The sequence below is a fragment of the Hirundo rustica genome, chromosome 1 (assembly GCF_015227805.2).
Source record: "Hirundo rustica isolate bHirRus1 chromosome 1, bHirRus1.pri.v3, whole genome shotgun sequence".
Lineage (NCBI taxonomy): Eukaryota > Metazoa > Chordata > Aves > Passeriformes > Hirundinidae > Hirundo > Hirundo rustica.
In genome coordinates this window covers 124,125,896-124,143,501 of record NC_053450.1, presented here as the reverse complement: position 1 = coordinate 124,143,501, position 17,606 = coordinate 124,125,896, and the positions used below count along the sequence as shown (strand labels likewise).

The 17,606-nt window shown below is 43.7% G+C and overlaps 1 protein-coding gene across 5 annotated transcripts in view; it reads right to left on the bottom strand.

Moving 5' to 3' along the window:
• HYCC1 (hyccin PI4KA lipid kinase complex subunit 1) overlaps nucleotides 1–10,377 on the bottom strand; it is a 52,309-nt gene extending 41,932 nt beyond the window's left edge. For 4 of the 5 annotated variants that reach the window (XM_040063211.2, XM_040063153.2, XM_040063193.2 and 1 more), the window contains exon 1: nucleotides 1,785–1,870. The gene's annotated coding sequence lies outside the window, so the exon portion shown is untranslated. Of the gene's footprint in view, nucleotides 1–1,784; nucleotides 1,871–10,331 lie in introns of those variants that run through there. The other variant, XM_040063186.2, reaches the window with a different exon arrangement.
• Nucleotides 10,378–17,606: the final 7,229 nt, after the last annotated feature.

The window sequence follows — 17,606 nt, the reverse complement described above, 5'->3', positions numbered from 1 at the left end:
ACTAGAACCAAACTTCCTCAGAATTATCATCCCTCTGATAAAAGGCCTATTAGAAGTGACTTGCCTCACAAGGAGATTGTCACAGAAGAGAAGCAGACGGATTTCGTAATCCAAAATCAGCGTTTTTATATTTTTTCCTACTCTGGAGGAAAAAATACATTCAAAAACACTGCCAGAATGATCTAAAATTCTACTTCCAAGTACATAACTTTTACCAAAACTATTTCATTGATGGAACTACAATAGCTTGCAAATTATTTTCACCGTATTATACAACAGTACTTACTTTTTGTAACATAAAAGAACTTGTTGAAAGGTGGAGAGCACAAAAGCAAGATACCATTGGGGCATAAAACTACATGACCTTTAAGGTCCCTTCTAACCCTAACCTTTCTATAATATTGTGGAAAGCACAAACTTCTGAAAAACCACTGTAGCATGTAAACCCATTATTGGAGAGAAAAACTGCAGGAAAGCCTTTTAGATTATGATGAAATGCAGTCATCAACGTCACTCCATGCTTTGCTTCATATAACACTGCTTTTTGCAGTGCAATTTACACTGCTTGCCTTAAAAAAAAAAAAAAAGTCACTAAATCTGAATTTGCAGCTAACGACCCTAACACCAACCATGTAATAGAAACTTTCATATTTTGCTCTTCTCCTCGCACACTGGCAGTGTACGTTAAAACTTCTGAAACATCGATACTAGCAGGACTTCATAATCTTCAAGTACACAAATCTCCCTGCGAACCTCAGGCTGTGGAGCTTTTTCGGCAGAGAGCTAGAATTCAGTCGGAGAGGAAACAAACGTGATGGCTGTCGGGATTACACGGGACAAGACAAGTCCACGGGCACTACCTCTGCTTTCATCGTTAGGTCTGATACACAAAGCACACGGAAAGCCACTTCAATTTAACGTGCGCCAAGTTAAAGCACGAAGCTGGCGGAGGCACAAGCCCTGCAGCCGGCGGCGCTGCCCGCTCGGAGCCGCCAACTCCGCGATCCATCCTAACTGTTGCTGCCACCTCCCGCATCCCCGCGGCGGGCACCCAACTCACCGCGGCAGCGACACCACCAACATGCCCACGGGACAGCTTAGGATGAAGGCGTCTCACAGCACACCGGACCGTGCCCCACGCCGCCCCAGGAAGGTTTGCGGTGGCGCCGGGAAGACCGCTGCCACGCATCGCGCTGCCTGCCCCGCTTCGGGGACACGGCGGGAGCAGCTCCTTTGTTTCTCCCGCAGCCCCGGCCGCCTCCTCCCGGCGGCACAAGGCGCCGCTGCCCCGCCGGCCCCCAGGCGCCCCGGCCCCGCCGCCGCTTGTCCGCTGTGCCCTGCCGCGGCAGGACCGGGCGCGGGCGGTGCGCGGCCAGCGGGCGGCCGGACGCGGCCGGGATGCCGGCGGGGCCCCGGGAGGACTCGCGTGAAGGGGAGAAACAGCAGCCGGTGCCCGGAGCGCCGCCCCGCAGCGCCGCACCGGGGGCAGGGAGCCGCCCTGCCCCTCCATCGCCCCCGGGCACCGGCCCTGCCCCCGGCAACTCCGCCGCCCCCTCCCGGCCTTCCTCCCCGCGCCCTTCACCCACCGCCGCCCCGGCGAGTCACGGCCGCTCCAGCCGCGCGCCGCCGGCTGCCCCAGGGCGGGGCACGGGACCCGCGGTCCGGGGGGGGGGTCGCTCACTCGGCCGCGAGCTGCCCGACGGCCGCGGCCGCCCCGTCGGGATGCGCCAGCCCCGCGCCGGAAAAAAGTTGTCCCCGCGGGAGCGGCCGGGAATCGAACTCACCCTCCCGCCCGGCGGCTCCGCCGCGGCCGCGACTCAAACTCGCCCTCCCGCCGGGAGCGGCAGCGGCGGGCGGACACCGCCGGGCCCCGCCGCTGCCTGGCGGCGGCCGCAGCCAACCGCAGCGCGCAGCGCGGTCACGCCAGCCAATAGCGCGGCAGAGCGGGCCGTGCGCGCGGCCCTCTCCCCGGTGGGCGGGGCCGGCCCGCTCCGAGGGCGGGCGGCGGAGGGGCCGGGCGGGAGCGGCGGGAGCGCCGTGAGGGCGCGCCGGGGGCGGGCGCGGGAGCCGGACCGGTCATGGGCTCCCCGCCGCGGCTGTGCCGGGAGCGCGGTCCTGGGACGAGCTCAGGGCAGTGCGGAGCGCGGGGCAGGGTCGTGCCCCGCGGGGAGATTAGCCCTCCGGGGCAGCGCCCGCTTCCGAAACTGCCCTGCGAGCGCGGATGGCAGCGGGCACTCGGATCAAAACGGGCGGCAGCGCTTGGGATGGGTTCGGGAGAGCAACGCCAGAGCCGCGCGTGTTCTACCGCTGTCCCAAGTCACACATTCCCCCCGGCCTGTCACTTGGAAATAAAAACAGAGCTGGAGGCAGGAGCAGGGGGAGGCGCCCAGGTCTGACAGTGCCCCAGCCCAACAAAGCCTGAAAGCTCCGCGGGAGATGCTTACAGGCACCCTAATGGGAATGACACGGAATTGAATGCCTCCTAATTTTCATCAGGCGTGTCTTAATCATTGTTTAGATACTGGATTCTTATCAAGCTTCCCCAAGTGAAGCAATTGGGGCAAGTCTCATTCCACAGCACTTGAAGGTCTTTTCAAAAACAAGTACTTTTTTTTTTTTTTTTTTTTTTTTTCCTAGTGACGTCCTTGGACTGCTCTGAAGAACGATTTGAAATAAAAACGCGTGTCCCACAAATAGCTACTTTATATGCTTACTTTTCTGTTGTTGTTGTTACCACCAGAGTTTCTCTTGTAAGTATGCTTTCAGGATGTAGGTTTTATTCCTCAGAAGCATGCACTTCTGGTAATCCTCTGGATTAACAAAGATTAAGTTAATCAGTAATCTAATTGCTGTGGTGAAATCAAGGCAAGGAGGCTGTGATTTGGTCTCTGTCAAATGTCATTATATGACAGAGCCTGAATTAACACCACCAACACTGTTACAAAGTGCTGTCCCATTTAAAAGCCATGGTCTTCTATGCCTTGCACAAATTCATTTCCGCAATTACTCTGTACAGGTAGCTAATGTGTTCACACACAAGTTTTTTTACTTCTCTGGAAATACCAGGTTCAATGCACTTCTTTTTTCTTGGCCACCCTGCGTATGGACATCAGTATCATTCTGTCCGTTTCTAGACTTGTGCTATTGTACCATTCGTTTCCATAGGTATATAGTATACTAATTTGTTGACAATAAAATATTTGTAATAATATTTCAAATAAAATTTTCAAGGCCCTTTTATAATATAAACCATAATACATAAAAATTGCTTTTTGAATATAAATGTCTTACTAAGCCATTTTTCTTTAGAATACTCCCACTGTGTTATGGTCTAAATTCATTCTGTCATCAGTTTCTATGACACTGGATAAAATAGGTCTGTTTTCCTGAAATGATAGATATTAATTCCAAGAAAGGTTTATAAAAGCTTTATTGTTTCACTAAAATGAAGAGAGACTGTTAAATGCCATAATCGTAGGAACAACCAAATGGAACTTTTAAAGGCAGATAATCAACTTTTACCTTTGAAAGAATATACATCTGTATCACAGCCAGAATACTAACAGTTTGAGGATTTTGGTTTTTTAAAGCTCTTTACCTGACTGACTTTTTCTGCAATTTTATCACTATTTCTGCCAGCAGCTCTGCAGGCATACACAGCTTCCATCACAGTGTCTTTCCCACCTGCTGCCTGTGGCTATTCCTGAGACCCCCCTGGTCTTTGTGACCCAACAGCTACAAAAGAGGCCAAATCAATTCTGTCTGAAGAGAACCAAGTGGAAAAGCCCCAGAATTTTTAAACACGATTCTCTCCCCTGAGCTGGTTTACTGCTCAGTTCTGCAGTTCTGAGAGCAGCAGTTCTGAGAGGAGCAAAGAACAAGCAATGGAAGCAAAGATACAGCAGTGCAGGAGGGGTTTATTAGCCTGCATGGTCAGACCCAGCATCAGGAGGGACACTGCCTACTGATGTGGTTTGTGACACACTAAGTGACCCTGACAATTGCAAGCAGAGATACTGAGATCATGCTACCATTAGTTATTAATTTTACTGTTATTAATACGTTTTAACTAATGATTGTTGAAGTAATGAATCATCTGCAAGCAAAAGGCAGGCAAATTATTCTCATGCAGCAGATAACTGTCCTTCAATGTCAGGTCACATTAGCAAAAGAAAATAGTTCAGCTTATATTATTCCCACAGATTTTATGGGTTTTTTAACTCCAAAATTATTTTAGTGTTTCAGGCATTCTTAGCACATTAGCCTTTAATATTGTAGATGCACAAAAAGGTATGAAATAAATTTTGGTTTTAATGTGTTTAGATTTTTGTGCAGGGATGTACACATCACTTACTGCAGTTTAGTCTTATGTTTAGGGCAGAGGATTTTTGCCATTAGCAATCCATTTCAAACTGCCCTCTCAGAGGAGGGCCATGAAGAATCAGAAGTTTTGTTCCACTTTCACAGCAGTCAGGACTGCTCACTGCTGTTTCACAAACAGTATTTCCAGGAAGAAGATCTTTTCATATTTTGTAAAACATTCTCATTTCTCAGAAATATAATTTGGAGCTTCTGCCTGCTTCATAATTTTCAATCTCTGCCTATTCATTACAAGTTCTTATATTTAGATATATAATGGAGTTGTAAGCTTCTTTAAAAATAGAAATCCTTGATAAATAAATACTTAACAACCTTAATCTCTGTCATATGACCACGTTCTTAAAGCTCAATTCAACAGAGACCATTTTTAAAAGATAATGCATCTGGATTGTGGGAAAAAAATAGCAGTTTTTTCCAGTCATCTGATCTGAGACCAAATCTGTAGCCTATGAGATACCAAGAAGGGCATGTTTAGGCAGAGAGACAGAATTCCAGAAGGGACAATTTCTTGGTCCTTTGTCCCACTGCGAGCCTAGGCCAGGCTGGCTGTGGCCACAGTAACAGCATGTGCTGCTCCAAGGATGGGAGCACCATTGTGGAGCAGCCCTTCTGTTTTGATTAGGATGGAGCAACACTAGCTGCAGAATTAAGAGCAGTCAGTACTCTTGATTAGAAATTCAGCTAGGATTTTCAAAGATGCCCAGAATTCACATTGCTCTCCTACAGAGCCTTTGATTAACTCCTCTAATTTGGTCTACGAGGAGGCATTGAGTCATTCTTCTAATCAGCAGAGGTCCAAGAGCTTTGTATCAAATGCAGAAGGCTCTGGAGACTCCTGGTCTGGGATTCTTCATGAAAACAGTTTCAGTAACCAAAGCATGTAAAAAAACAGGGAGAAAAAGAAAGGACAAAAATCATGCTGACCTAGGAAGAAAAACCAGATATTCCGAAATTTCCTTTCTAATAGAAATAAGACAACAGCACTTTCTGTAGAAAAAACACAAATTCTGCAATTTTTATTTTAGGACCTCTGAAACAACTGACTACGATATTTTGACAGTGTCAGATGTTCGGTTTTGACTTATGGTTTTCTTCTTTATATTCTTATTTCAACCATAAATAAAATATTTCCATAGCTTTCTTTTGAAAACATAAATCAATATCTTCCTGCAAAATGTTACATTTCATTAAATCCATGTTTTGACAGAAAATTGCTCTAGCAGAAAGCTCTTTACCAGATCTTTCGTGAAAGTGAAAAATCACTAGCTAACATCTGTTTGACTCTGAAATACTGTATTTCTCACAGTCTCAGATTTCTCACATTATCACAAAATATTTTAAAGGAAACTGTTTAAGAAGGAAAGATTCTATAAACATTTTGATGGTCAATTTTTTTAATAAAGTCCTTTTACTGGAACTTCAAATTAAAAATAAAAATCATATATTAGGATAGAACTATAAAGAAGTATCCTTTACTTACAATTCAAGGTAAGTTTTATATATTCTAAATAAAGACGGCTTTTATCTTACACTTCTTACTAGCTGGGAGTTCTCCTGACAACTTGGAGTTCTCCTTACTTTGCTTTTCATGACAAAGCTTAACACACAGGCACAATACTACTATGGGTTGATTTGCTAATATTGCAAAGAAATATTTATTACAAAACCACGACAGTAGAATTAAAAACAAAAGAGTTAATTTATTGTACTATGCAAAGGCTTTCCAGAAGTTTAAATTCATGTAACTCAAATTTAAAACCGTATCTGCCTTGCTGTTGAAGGCCAGTTATCCAAACAGTATGTTCCACATCAATATTTTGCACTAAGGGATGATGCTTACAATACCTGAAAATCCAAGATAATAGATTCTGATTCTTATTAAACTTTTAGGGGAAAATGCTATAAGGATTTGTTAACAGAAAAAGCCTTTTTCTTACTATACCACTAACATAAGGCAATATTTAAAAGCAGCAACCGAACCATCATAAACATAAATAATATATAAACTATCCTCATTGCACAAGAGCTAGGATATCCATTCCATTTTCTTCCTCCCACTTAAAAAGCAGAGGTTAAAAGCATGTATGTAGGTTTGTAAGCACAGCAGTTCATAAGACTAATTGTTTGAGTGGAAAGACACAAGCATTGCATCAAAGCCTGCGTAGTCCAAAATCTTAGAAGTGAGCCCTCAAGCTAAGGAGGGAGAAGAGAGGAACAACGTGGAGATTGCTGTTACAAGAAGTACAGCCAAGCATGCAGCATTATGACAGAACTGACAGCAGGAGAGGCTGCATTTGGGAGGGGGCAGTCAGAAGGAAGAGACAAGGGTCCACCACAGCAGGGCATCTCCTGTGAGTCCTGTGGCACTCTCCTCACGCACTCAGCACTACAGCCCTTCCTGCTCAGCAAAGGACTGAAAGAAAAGCTGCTACCCACGGGCCTTCTACGCGACACCTCTCCCTTGGTATTAGCAGCTCAATTAAAGTATCACAACTATCTTAATTATCACGGCTGAGCTGGGTTTGCTCTCCCTAAGCACAACTGTTCGTAGTGCCTGGCTGGGGGCTGCTCCCCGCTGTATACACAAGGAGGAACAGGGAGAGCTGGCGAGGCTGCTGTGGGAGACAAGAGGAAAAATGTTGCAAAGCAATTCAAGGATTTTTAAGTTCTCATGGTTCTTCAGATGCTTGCTGATTGTTTCTCCTACAGAAAATTCCCCTCCCACCCCTGTGTGCCCGGGCACGTTGGCAGTGTGTTCTGAACGCGCCTATTTATTGTCTCGCTGCCGGACTACAGAAAATCAGCAGCTGGGTTTAGGAGGGCCGTCAGACACCCTGGCCAGCCCAGGAGCTGCACATGAGAACCTTAGAGCCGTGGGACGTTTCCCCGTGAGCAAGCCCGGCCGCGTCCCCCTCGGGGGCGATGCTGCCCGGGCCGTGCTCGGCCCCTCAGCCCCGGGCGTGCGCTCGGGTCGCGGAGCGGCCGCGGTGGGGCTCGGAGCTACCGGCCGGCGCCTCGCCGCCTGCTCTTGGGTCACGCTTGGCGGCTTTGCCTTTGAATCCCAAGAGCTGGAAACACACGCACGCTTTTTCATACAGGAAGTTCTCCCTTCTGATGTAAACCCACTAGCCCCGAAGTCAGGGTGCTAAAGCCTACGAAGTTCATGTGTCCTCTGCTAATCCAGAGAAACAGCCTGGACACGCTGACACCCAGCCAGTGTTAGGAAGTCCTCAGTGGTTGGCTCCACACAGAACTGTGGAAGCGGCTCTGAAAAAGAGCATCGGTGTGTCTGCACAGAAGCATCTTCTTGGTGTAACCCGACTCCACTGCCACGGCTGCATCCTACTCTCAGCTGTAGCTCTTCCAGGGTACAAGAACCAGCGCCGGCTTAGAGACTCGCATTTCAAGCAATTCCCCCAGGAAAAGTAGAGGTTTCAATTACATTACTAAGTTTCATAATCCTGAGAGAGATTAATGTTTATTTTAAAGCGGATAGGATGACAAATTGCAAGCTAAGCTGCAAGGGAGACAGAAGGTTGGCATTAGGAAATCATAGAATCATAGAAGAGTTTGGATTGGAAGGGGCCTTTAAAGGTTATCTTGTCCAACACCCTTGCAATGAGCAGGGTCATCTGCAACTACATCGGGTTGCTCAGGGTCCCGTCCCACCTGACCCTGAATGTTTCCAGGGATGGGATGTCCACCACCTCTCTGGGCAATCAGTTCTAGTGCTTAATCACTCTCATTATAAGAAATTTCTTCCTTGTATCTAGTCTTAATCACACTCTTTTACTGTAAACCTTTATGCTTTGCCCTGTCGCTCCAGAGCTTAGTAAAGTTTGTCTCCATCTTTCCTATATGCCTGCTCTAACTGTACTGATAGCGCTGCAGCTGCAGGGCCCTGGAGAAAAATATGGAATTACCATCAGCTCAGGTTTTCAAGAGGAGTTTGGCCATATTTGACCCTGCTGTAAGACAGATACAGAGAACTGAGTGATGTCTCCTTATGACTACCTTTCTGAGCTTCTGGCCTTTTATCTGTGATGCTTATTCTCTCCTCTCAAAGCAATGAGTTACAGACGGAATATTTCAAAACTTAAGTGAAATTAAATTACAGTGCTACAAAATGCTTTTAGAAAAAGTATGGGAACACTGTTAATGGGAACATTAAGGATTTTTAAATAGGACAATATATCTAACAAAAATCTCAAATATTTGAAGCAAAATCAAAAGTGAACATGAGCTAGGTAGTTATCTTTGTTACCTTTTCTGATAGATTATAGCTATTTTGTCCCCTGCTTTTATAGTTAATAGCTGCATCTTCACAATTCTTAAAATATTACTATAGGGATTTTTTTTACAGTTTGTTTTCATTGTTAACTTTGACAACGTAACATCCTACATTTCCTGAGGATAAAAGACGTATTTTTTTTCCCCATGTTTTTTGACAGTGCCCAGATGAGGTGGTAGTGCATTATAAACAAGTACATTATTTGCAACCCTTTCCTTATCCCATTTATTTAATAGAAATTTATGGGGGTCTTCTGCTATTTTTGCTTACTCAGAATAGCCAGACAGATGTCTGTTCTTGTTCTGTCAAAAGCATCAGTTGCTTTGTTTTTATTAAATACATTGTTCTTCTGCCAGCAGAGAGCCTTTCCACTTGGTCAAGGACAAAATTCCAGCCAAGATTTTTTTAAGAATGTGAACAATGACAAAAATCTTGCCAATAAGAACTGCTTTCCTCTTAGTGTTGAGAGATCACAAATTTGTTCCAGGTATCTGGCCATTTCCCCTAGAATTTATGTTAGTCACAGCAACTTGCTTCAGTCTCGAAGACTGGACTAAGGAGGACAAGCAGACTCTTAAGTTAATCAGGCCATTAGTGCTCTGCTTTCTTGCTATCTGCTTCCCCAAAGCCTGCCACTTTAAAAAGTAAAAACATTATTCATAGTGCTACTATCTAGACAAAAGAGAACATTCAAATTATGTACTTATTATTTGATATAGCTGCACCCTGTTGATTTTTAGAAAGTCACATTTCAGCTCAGCAGCTTGCTTCACTCAGCTCAGCTTGTGCTCTGTTTTATCTGATGATTTTACATATTGTCAGTCTCTCGTGAAGAACACAGATGCAGCACTGGCTAAAATTTAAAAAGGACAACACTCACTAAATACATATCACAGGTTCAAACAAACCTTTTGGGACTTCCAAGGTAGAGAAATTTTTGATTTTTTTTTTAATCTGATATTTTTTCTAATCCTGAACTTCATGGTCTGTGAGAAACTGAGATCAGCTATTGAACAATAGCTAAACATACTTTCAATAATTCAATATGTTTTCAATATGTTTTTCAAATTACATGGATGTGTATGTTGCAGCCTTGCAGCCCTTGTGGAGGTAAAACTGCCAGTGACTGGCTTGTCTCTTGGCTTTTCTGGGGATTTGTTCTCTGTTTGAGAGATTAAAATTACACCTAGTAATAATACAGGGTTGTGGATTTACTCACTGCCCAGCGACCCACTCAGGCAGCTACGAACCTTAGAAGGGACTGGACACCCAGCAGCTCAGGTGCTGACAGGTGTGGAGAGATTCACTCGTGGTAAAAATGAAATGGGACCATTGGGGTTTCCTGTTGGAGAAACTATTTCTAAAGGGGACTAGGGCAGGGAGGGGGGAAGTAGAACAGAAAGGGTATGATGGCTTTGAGCAAGGGGTGTCACATACAAGAAACTGTATAAATTGCGGAAAAAAACCCAAAAATCAAAGAAGCCACAAACTGAGTATTGCACGTGCATTTCTTCCCATATATATCTATACCTACAACTATCTTCAGAGCATATAGACACCACTGCCATGGACCAGTCTGGTGTTTTTCTAGTCAACATGTTTTTTAAAACCTTATAGAACAGAAAAGCACTCCATAAATGAAAAGCGTTGAGAGAATTACCTTGTTTTGACAGAAGTCTATTACTGCAAAGCTTTCTTCCTGCTTCGGCAAAGGAGATTTCGTTCCCACTATCCCCAGCAGTATTCTCCATTGCCACGATGACATCTGCTGGAGGGGATAGGGTTGAACAGGGATTTTGCTGTCCAAGTGTGAAGGCTTCTAGCATCAGCAGGGCTGGTGTAATGTCACCCACTGAGAACTGCTACAGTATTGAAACGTGTGAACAGCAACATGACAACGTTAGTGTTCTAGATATTTTAAATTGCAACTCCCTCAAGAGACACATGAGAAAAAAGGATTAGAAGAAACAATTCAAACCTCATCTGTGTAAATAAAACTGGCTCATCCAGGTAATTTTAAATTATTATATGAAAGGAAACTTGCTAAATATCTCTTGAAAGATTCAAATATGCATTGACTGTACAAAAATATGTATTATTGCAGCACTCCAAAGATATGCTAACCTGAAGCACAGGTCTGTTGAAACAAAAGAGATATTAGAAATCAGTTATGCAAAACAGTACAAATTAAAAAGAAAATATATGCAATGCTTTACACGTGAGGTTTTTCATTTTCTCCACAATAAAAATACCAGATGTGGGCTTGAAAAAATAGTGTATATTCTTGCTACATTTCCCCCTCATATTTGCAGATGCAAATGGATCTTCACAGTAACTGCAAAAGGAGAATTGAGAATTAATATGTTTTCTGAAGCATCAGATCTAACTTCTTTCGTTGAAAATGAATTTCTGCAATTTGTTTAAATGAAACGGAAGTCACTACCCATTGTAGATGTTTTCTCAAAATAAGATTTTGCAGTGAAGCACGCTTATTTTCCTTTAAGCCCATTCTGTGTCTGCCTCCTCCCGGCCTCCAGAGGTCCACCAACTGCATGAGGGGTGGCCTGTGCCAAGTCATTCTATTGTCCTTTTGTGCACTCTGTTCTGTTCCTTTTCGATGGACAGGAGCAGAGAATAATGATGTGGGGCAAATGCTGTGTGACAGCACATGGTGTCTGCAGGCTCCATCGGTGTCTGGCATGGAGAGGGTGTGTGGATTCTGGCTCTCGCTTCTGAGTAAGTCTGTGGAGGAATTTCCCAGGAATGAAGTGCACACAACAGGCCAGATTTTGCTATGAAACCAAAGAAAAAAAAAAATTATATCTATATTCCTGATCAAATAAATTTGCAAATAAATAACCCAAATCCTCCTGATTAAGTAAACTTGCAAATACGTCTGCACAAACACAGGTTCACTGTAAAAGAGGGCTTTAATTAACAAAAGAGCTTGCTTCCTGGAGCTCCTGTTGCTTTCTTTTGCAAGAAGAGAAACAGTAACAGGTGCCTGCAGATGAAGGGGTAGTCTGAATTCTTCAGAAATATGAAATTTTTTTCACCTGAAGAAAATTCCCTGTAATAAAGGTGAGAGGTGAGGACAAAAGAATAACATGAAGGCATCATTTTTGTGGAAGGAAGAAGAGGAAAAATGAGGCTAGAGTGAGTATCACAACGGTCTTTGACAGCAAGGCCCTGGATCTTAAATTTGGCAATAGTTAAAGAGACACTGAAGGCTTCGAATGGCAAAATTAGATCTTGGTACTGACAGCAGTGTGAGATAATGCAGGATAAACTGGGATGAAGCAGTGTCTGCAGCCAGCAGGCCAGCAGGGGAGAGCACCATGTAGGACATGTGCTGAGCAGTTGCTTGGTCTGCAAATGGGTAAGGAATCCTGATGTGCCCTTTATCAGACTTCCTGAGCACGCCTGTCCTGGGCTTCCACTTGCCTAGAAATCAGAGGCACATTGGCAAAGTAATTTGGCAGCAGATGACTGCTGCCAAAAGCAGCCAACTACTGCCAAAGGTATTGGGGTTGGCAGGCTGGGAATCTGCTGTCAGTGCCTGGCAGCTTAGGAACCAGTCACAAGCTGAAAAAAACCCAGTAAATACAATATCACTGTCAAAAGGACAAGAAGGTACTTCGAAAGGATTTTACAAAAGACTTTTTCAAGCTACTCCACTTAACGACCAATGATGTTGAATCATACTTCTAGGAAACGCTAGTGCATTTTCTTTGAAGGATATCACCCACATAACTGGAGGACTAGTTACAAGAACTACTAGTACATGCAGCTATCTAACAGGCTCATTCATAAATGCTACCCTTAGGAGGATTATATGCATCAAAAAGGAGAAGACAGCAAAAGGTAAAATCACAGATATGAAGCAGGAAAAAGACATGAAGGGAAGAATACAGTCCTTTTTTTTTTTTTTTTTTTTTTTTTAATTGGGGAAATGTTGTTTATTAGCATTGCTGTACCTGAAATACCTCTGACCCCAGTCTGAGCAGGTTTCTTCCCACGTCCCAAGCCTTTAGTTATCACTTTTTTTTGTGTGTGTGATGAAATATCAATGAGATATCACAGTGATGCTAGGATCCTGCTAGGGTCCTGTCTGCATTTCCAGACCATTAGTTACAACTATCCTATGGCTGTGCTTCTGTGTTCTCCAGTGTCAATGGCAGAGGTAATGAACGGGCAGCTTAAATCCAGGACTATTAGTCACATATGACAGATAAAAATATCTCTAAAACTGTGAAACTGTGCCCTTGTACAGCTGGCAGGCTTGCCATTCTCCTGGGCCAGGGAGGCTGTGTTAAGGAAGAATGCTTGAGCATTCTCACACCATTCAAGGAGTTGCACACACTAACTGTGCACTGGAGTCCTTTACGGAGGGCAGCTCCAGTGAGCCAATAGATGATCCATTTTGACTCCTTGTTCACACACACATTCATTCTCGGATGTGTTTCCTTCTCCTTCGGTCTCAGCCCTAGGTCTCCTGCAGCGGAGTCTCAGGCTTTGGATTTTTTAAGAATAAATAATTTAATAGATTGATACAGCAGCAGAGTCAGCTCGAGCTGGGTGTCTCCAGAGAGGGTCTGCAAACAAAGACATCCCTGGGCAGTTACGCCCTTATGATTTATGCACCCATGCCTCATGGGCTCTGCACAGGACTTTTTAGTTCAATGGGGATTTGTGGTCTGGGGTGTTCTAACACTATATAAGAGTCTTTCTTCATCTCCACACAGGCATTAACCATTCTTATTTCCTCCAGTTTCATCTTCTGCTGCCAATTGTACCCTCTTTCTCTTCTGGTTTGTGCTTCTTGTGCACCTGCTCACCAAGAGAGCATGGGAAACTTAAAAAGTCCTAGGCCTAGGAAAAAAATTAATAAGCAACAACGAAATCATCAGTGTGTTTTCAATATTATTCTCGTACTGAATCCAAAACACAACACTGTACAAACTACTAGGAAAATTAGTAAGAAAATTAATTTATTCCAACCAAAAGCATAGATGTCAGTGAAAGTTCACAGCCTGGGGCCTAAGGCTTGAGCAAATCCAGTTACTCATGCTAAGAAAGTAAAACTAAGCAAATAGCATACTAAATCATTCAAATTATAACTCAAATTGACTCATTCTATTTAAAACTTACTTATTTAATCTAAACAACTAACATCTCTCAACAGCTGGACATATTTAAATTCTCTTTGCAATCTCTCTCCTTCAGTTTGTCTCCACAGGGAACTCTTGAAAGGTTATCTTCCCCTCCTGTGTCTTCTCAAAGGGTTTATAAGTCTTTCAGCTCCTTTTGATATTCAAGGTCTCAGACTAAAGTTTGTTTCTCCTTGGAGATTGCGTGCCATGTCCCTGAATCCTGCTAGTTTCATTCATTATCTTTTCAGTGTAGGCTTGTCTGTTCTTGTGTGGGAACAATTGCACGTTCTTTGTTTGCTCTTCCCACAGCCTCAGGCTAAGTAAGATGAAGAAGGGACACTCAGAATCCGTCCTGTACATGAAGTGTTTTCCCTCAGTCATTCAGATCTGGATCTTTCACCACATGTTGCATCTCAGCGCTTATAATTTTATTACATACCCTCATTTTTTTCAGTAACCCATTGTAAGCATCCTAAACTGCTGCCACCGTTTAGATCAAAGGTCAGGCTAAATGTGACTCTGCACAAAGACCATCGTCAATAGACCCTCGTTGCTGATGTTGCATTATGCACGTGTCAGCTGCTGAGAGCCTGCCTCAGTAATCTGTAAACTCTTCACTGTGTAACTCAAATGAAGGTTGGAACTGTGAGCATTCTTGCACTGCCAGAGTTTCTTATACTGATGTATACAGAAACTCATTTGGACTAAATTAAAAGCAGCCATATTTTCCTTTCCTTTGAAAAGTCTTGTTTGCTCATCTGTCATTTCAACACTGAGAATACAAACTCCTGAGGAAGATGCAGCTTCAGCGGGAAGAACTGAAGTGCAACTCCCATGCAGCTGCCCTGATTAGGGAACGGGACCAGCACAATCTAATCTAGTGTAGACACAGCCTATCAGAAGTAATTTCTTGTACCAAAGGTCAAACCACTTGCTCCACTGTGATTCTGACACAGCAGTGTTGGTCTGGAAGTTGGTGCTGAAGCCTGTAGAGATCATTATGCCCTTCCAGCACTTTCTCCATTCCCATGTGGAGTTTTCCTTCTCAAGAAAACAAACAAAAAAAAAAAAAATAGTCCTTGCAATCAGCAGTGACTGCTTTGAAGCTCCAACTTCTGCAGTGCTGGTTCCCTGTTTCACTCTGGATTTGTGTAGCTCAATGGGACTAATGTTTTTAGATACTTGGCAAGATCAAGCCATAGTGACTGCTACTTGTAAAATCAAGACTGTTTTGAGCAGCCTTGAGAACATCATGCTTCTTGCTGGCCATGTAACACCTGCATTTCTCTGCTATGCTCCATAGACCCTGCGTTGGGATATTAGGTTTATTGGGCCCTTGAGATCAGAAGTTTTATTTCTCCTCTTACAATCTCATGCTTGTCCATGATGTTCATCCAGCCAGACTCTAATCTGCTTCATAGAGAGCTGCAAGAATCACTCACATAAGCAGCTCCTTGACAGCACACTCCTGCACTGCACAGGACAGGAAAAAACATATCCATCTAAAGAAAAACTGAGGAGAATTTTAGATAGATAGATGCAATTTTTCCACTGAAATTCATCCAAAGAACCACCATGAGCTGGACTCTCTGTTTTACTAAGTGGATACAGCTCTGCTGACGTCAGTGGATTTGCAGCTGTTCACAACAACATGAATTTGGCCTTGGATCTAACAATCTTATTGTTTGCAGGGAGGAGAGAGAAGGGTTGTTTGTTTCAGATAAAACTGGGTCAGTGATTGTGTCATAGCCCTGCTCAGTGCCCGCTGGAAACCAGTAAAGCCCCTATTATATCCCAGTAGCAGCAGGGAGACACTAACACACTGCCACAACTGAATAAGGGAGATACCGTAGGTCAGGGTGTAACAAGCACTGACTTTTACATACTCATAAAGACTTTTATTAATTTCCTTGAATTTCAGATGATTTTATAAAGGGATTATACACTACTGAAAGCAGCCATACCATTCCCATCATCCGTGCAGCATGTACTCGGCACCATCTGGGCTTGGATGCAGACAGATTACTGCATCCTGTAACCTCCTGTCTAGGGAGTCTTTCAACCCTCTCTTGCTCACCTCCTCTGTCAGCCCACAGGAATTCAGCTATCTGTCCCACGGATCAGGTCCAGCATGTCCTAACCGCATAATCTTGGCTCGTGCTTTTGTGAGGTTGTGAAAAAAAGCTGTCAGAAATTCTAGGCAAAAGGAAGGGGAAATTACAGGTAGAGGTGCTGAATAGGGGCAATTAAGAGGTCCAAGAAAATCCAAGAGGGAGAACACTAAAAAGGAAGGGCATAAAATATTATAGGTCGGGAAATACAGAAGTACCACTGTCACTGGAGGCCTCAGTGAAAGATGGCAATCCAGCCACCCTTGTGATTTCTCCAGAAAGCAACTGACTGCAGAACAGCTTCTTTTAATCACCGTTGTTTCTTTCAAAACCAGCTTCTTACTACCCACAAAACAAATGTGCAGTCAAATGAACATGACAAATGCATCAGAGTCATTATAAGACGATTTCTCAAAGCTAGTTTCTCTCTCCCAACAGCACGTGTGTTATCAACACCAACGATCCCTACTCCTCCAGCAGTCATTCAGCATCCAGGTTACTCCCAGGCTCTCCAGGTCCCCCACCTTTGTCCTATGGAAAACCTCCAAAAACCTCAGCCTGACGAGTGACAGGAGAGAGAAGAGATGGAGGGCCAGGTATTTCATTCTCCTCAAGTAAATGCTGAAATGACAGAACTTGCTTGCATAGTGCCCTCACTTTGCTAATTAATCAGTGTTTTCTGGGTTTTCTTGTAGAGCCCTTATTCACCCTGGGTCCTGTCTGTTCCCAGGAGAGTGGATGAAGTTCAGCTCGCTCTCATGCTAGCCCCATGTGGCACAGGCATGTTAGCCCAAGAATGATGAGACCAACAGCATCTATTCCAGCAGTAGGATGGAACAACAGGAATAATAAGAAAGAGTTACCACCGTACATGGTCCTGCTGACAGCACGGATGGATTCCACTGTCCTTCAGCTGATGTCTCAGGTCACACAAAAGGATCTTTCTCCTTCTGAGCAAGGCATACCCTTGTTTCTATTTTGTGAGACCCTCTATCCTGCATCTGCAACAAACAGGCTCTAGCATGTATTTACCTCTTCTCAAAGCTTTCTTTTCTTGCATTAGTTCTCCCATACCTGTCAGAGTGGGATAACTCAAAACCAGAGCCAAGGGTTTGAGACAGACAGCAAGCATTAAGCTCATGTACCAGTGGGAACTTGTGAAAATCTATTTTATAATAGTATTTTCATAATACAGAAAGGTACCCAGAAAAAAAGAACAATCCACACAAGTTTGTGAGTGTTATCTTACCTGCCAAATCCACAGAGGAGTTCTTCATCTGCCCAAAGGTTCCCACATTAACCCTCGGAAAGTATCTTTTACATTCAGACATTCAAATAAGTTTTTTAACAAGGAGTAAAAATTTTATGAGCTTTAAATGATCACAGGCTAATACTTCTTAACATAATCCAGAATAAACAATCACTGAAATGGTATTTTAATCTTTGTGTGATGTTATTCTAGCTTTTAACATCAACAACTCAACATTATTTCTTACTGTCATAAAAAAACAGATTGTTTCTAAAGCCGTTGGACAATTATGTGAGTAACATAATACTGTTTACAATTGGATATTTTAGATGGATGTATATGGCTTTGTTCCAAAGGAGGTGCCTCAGCTGTAGGTCTCCTGAGGATGACTCACACATTGTTTCCTTGAAGGCATCCTCTTC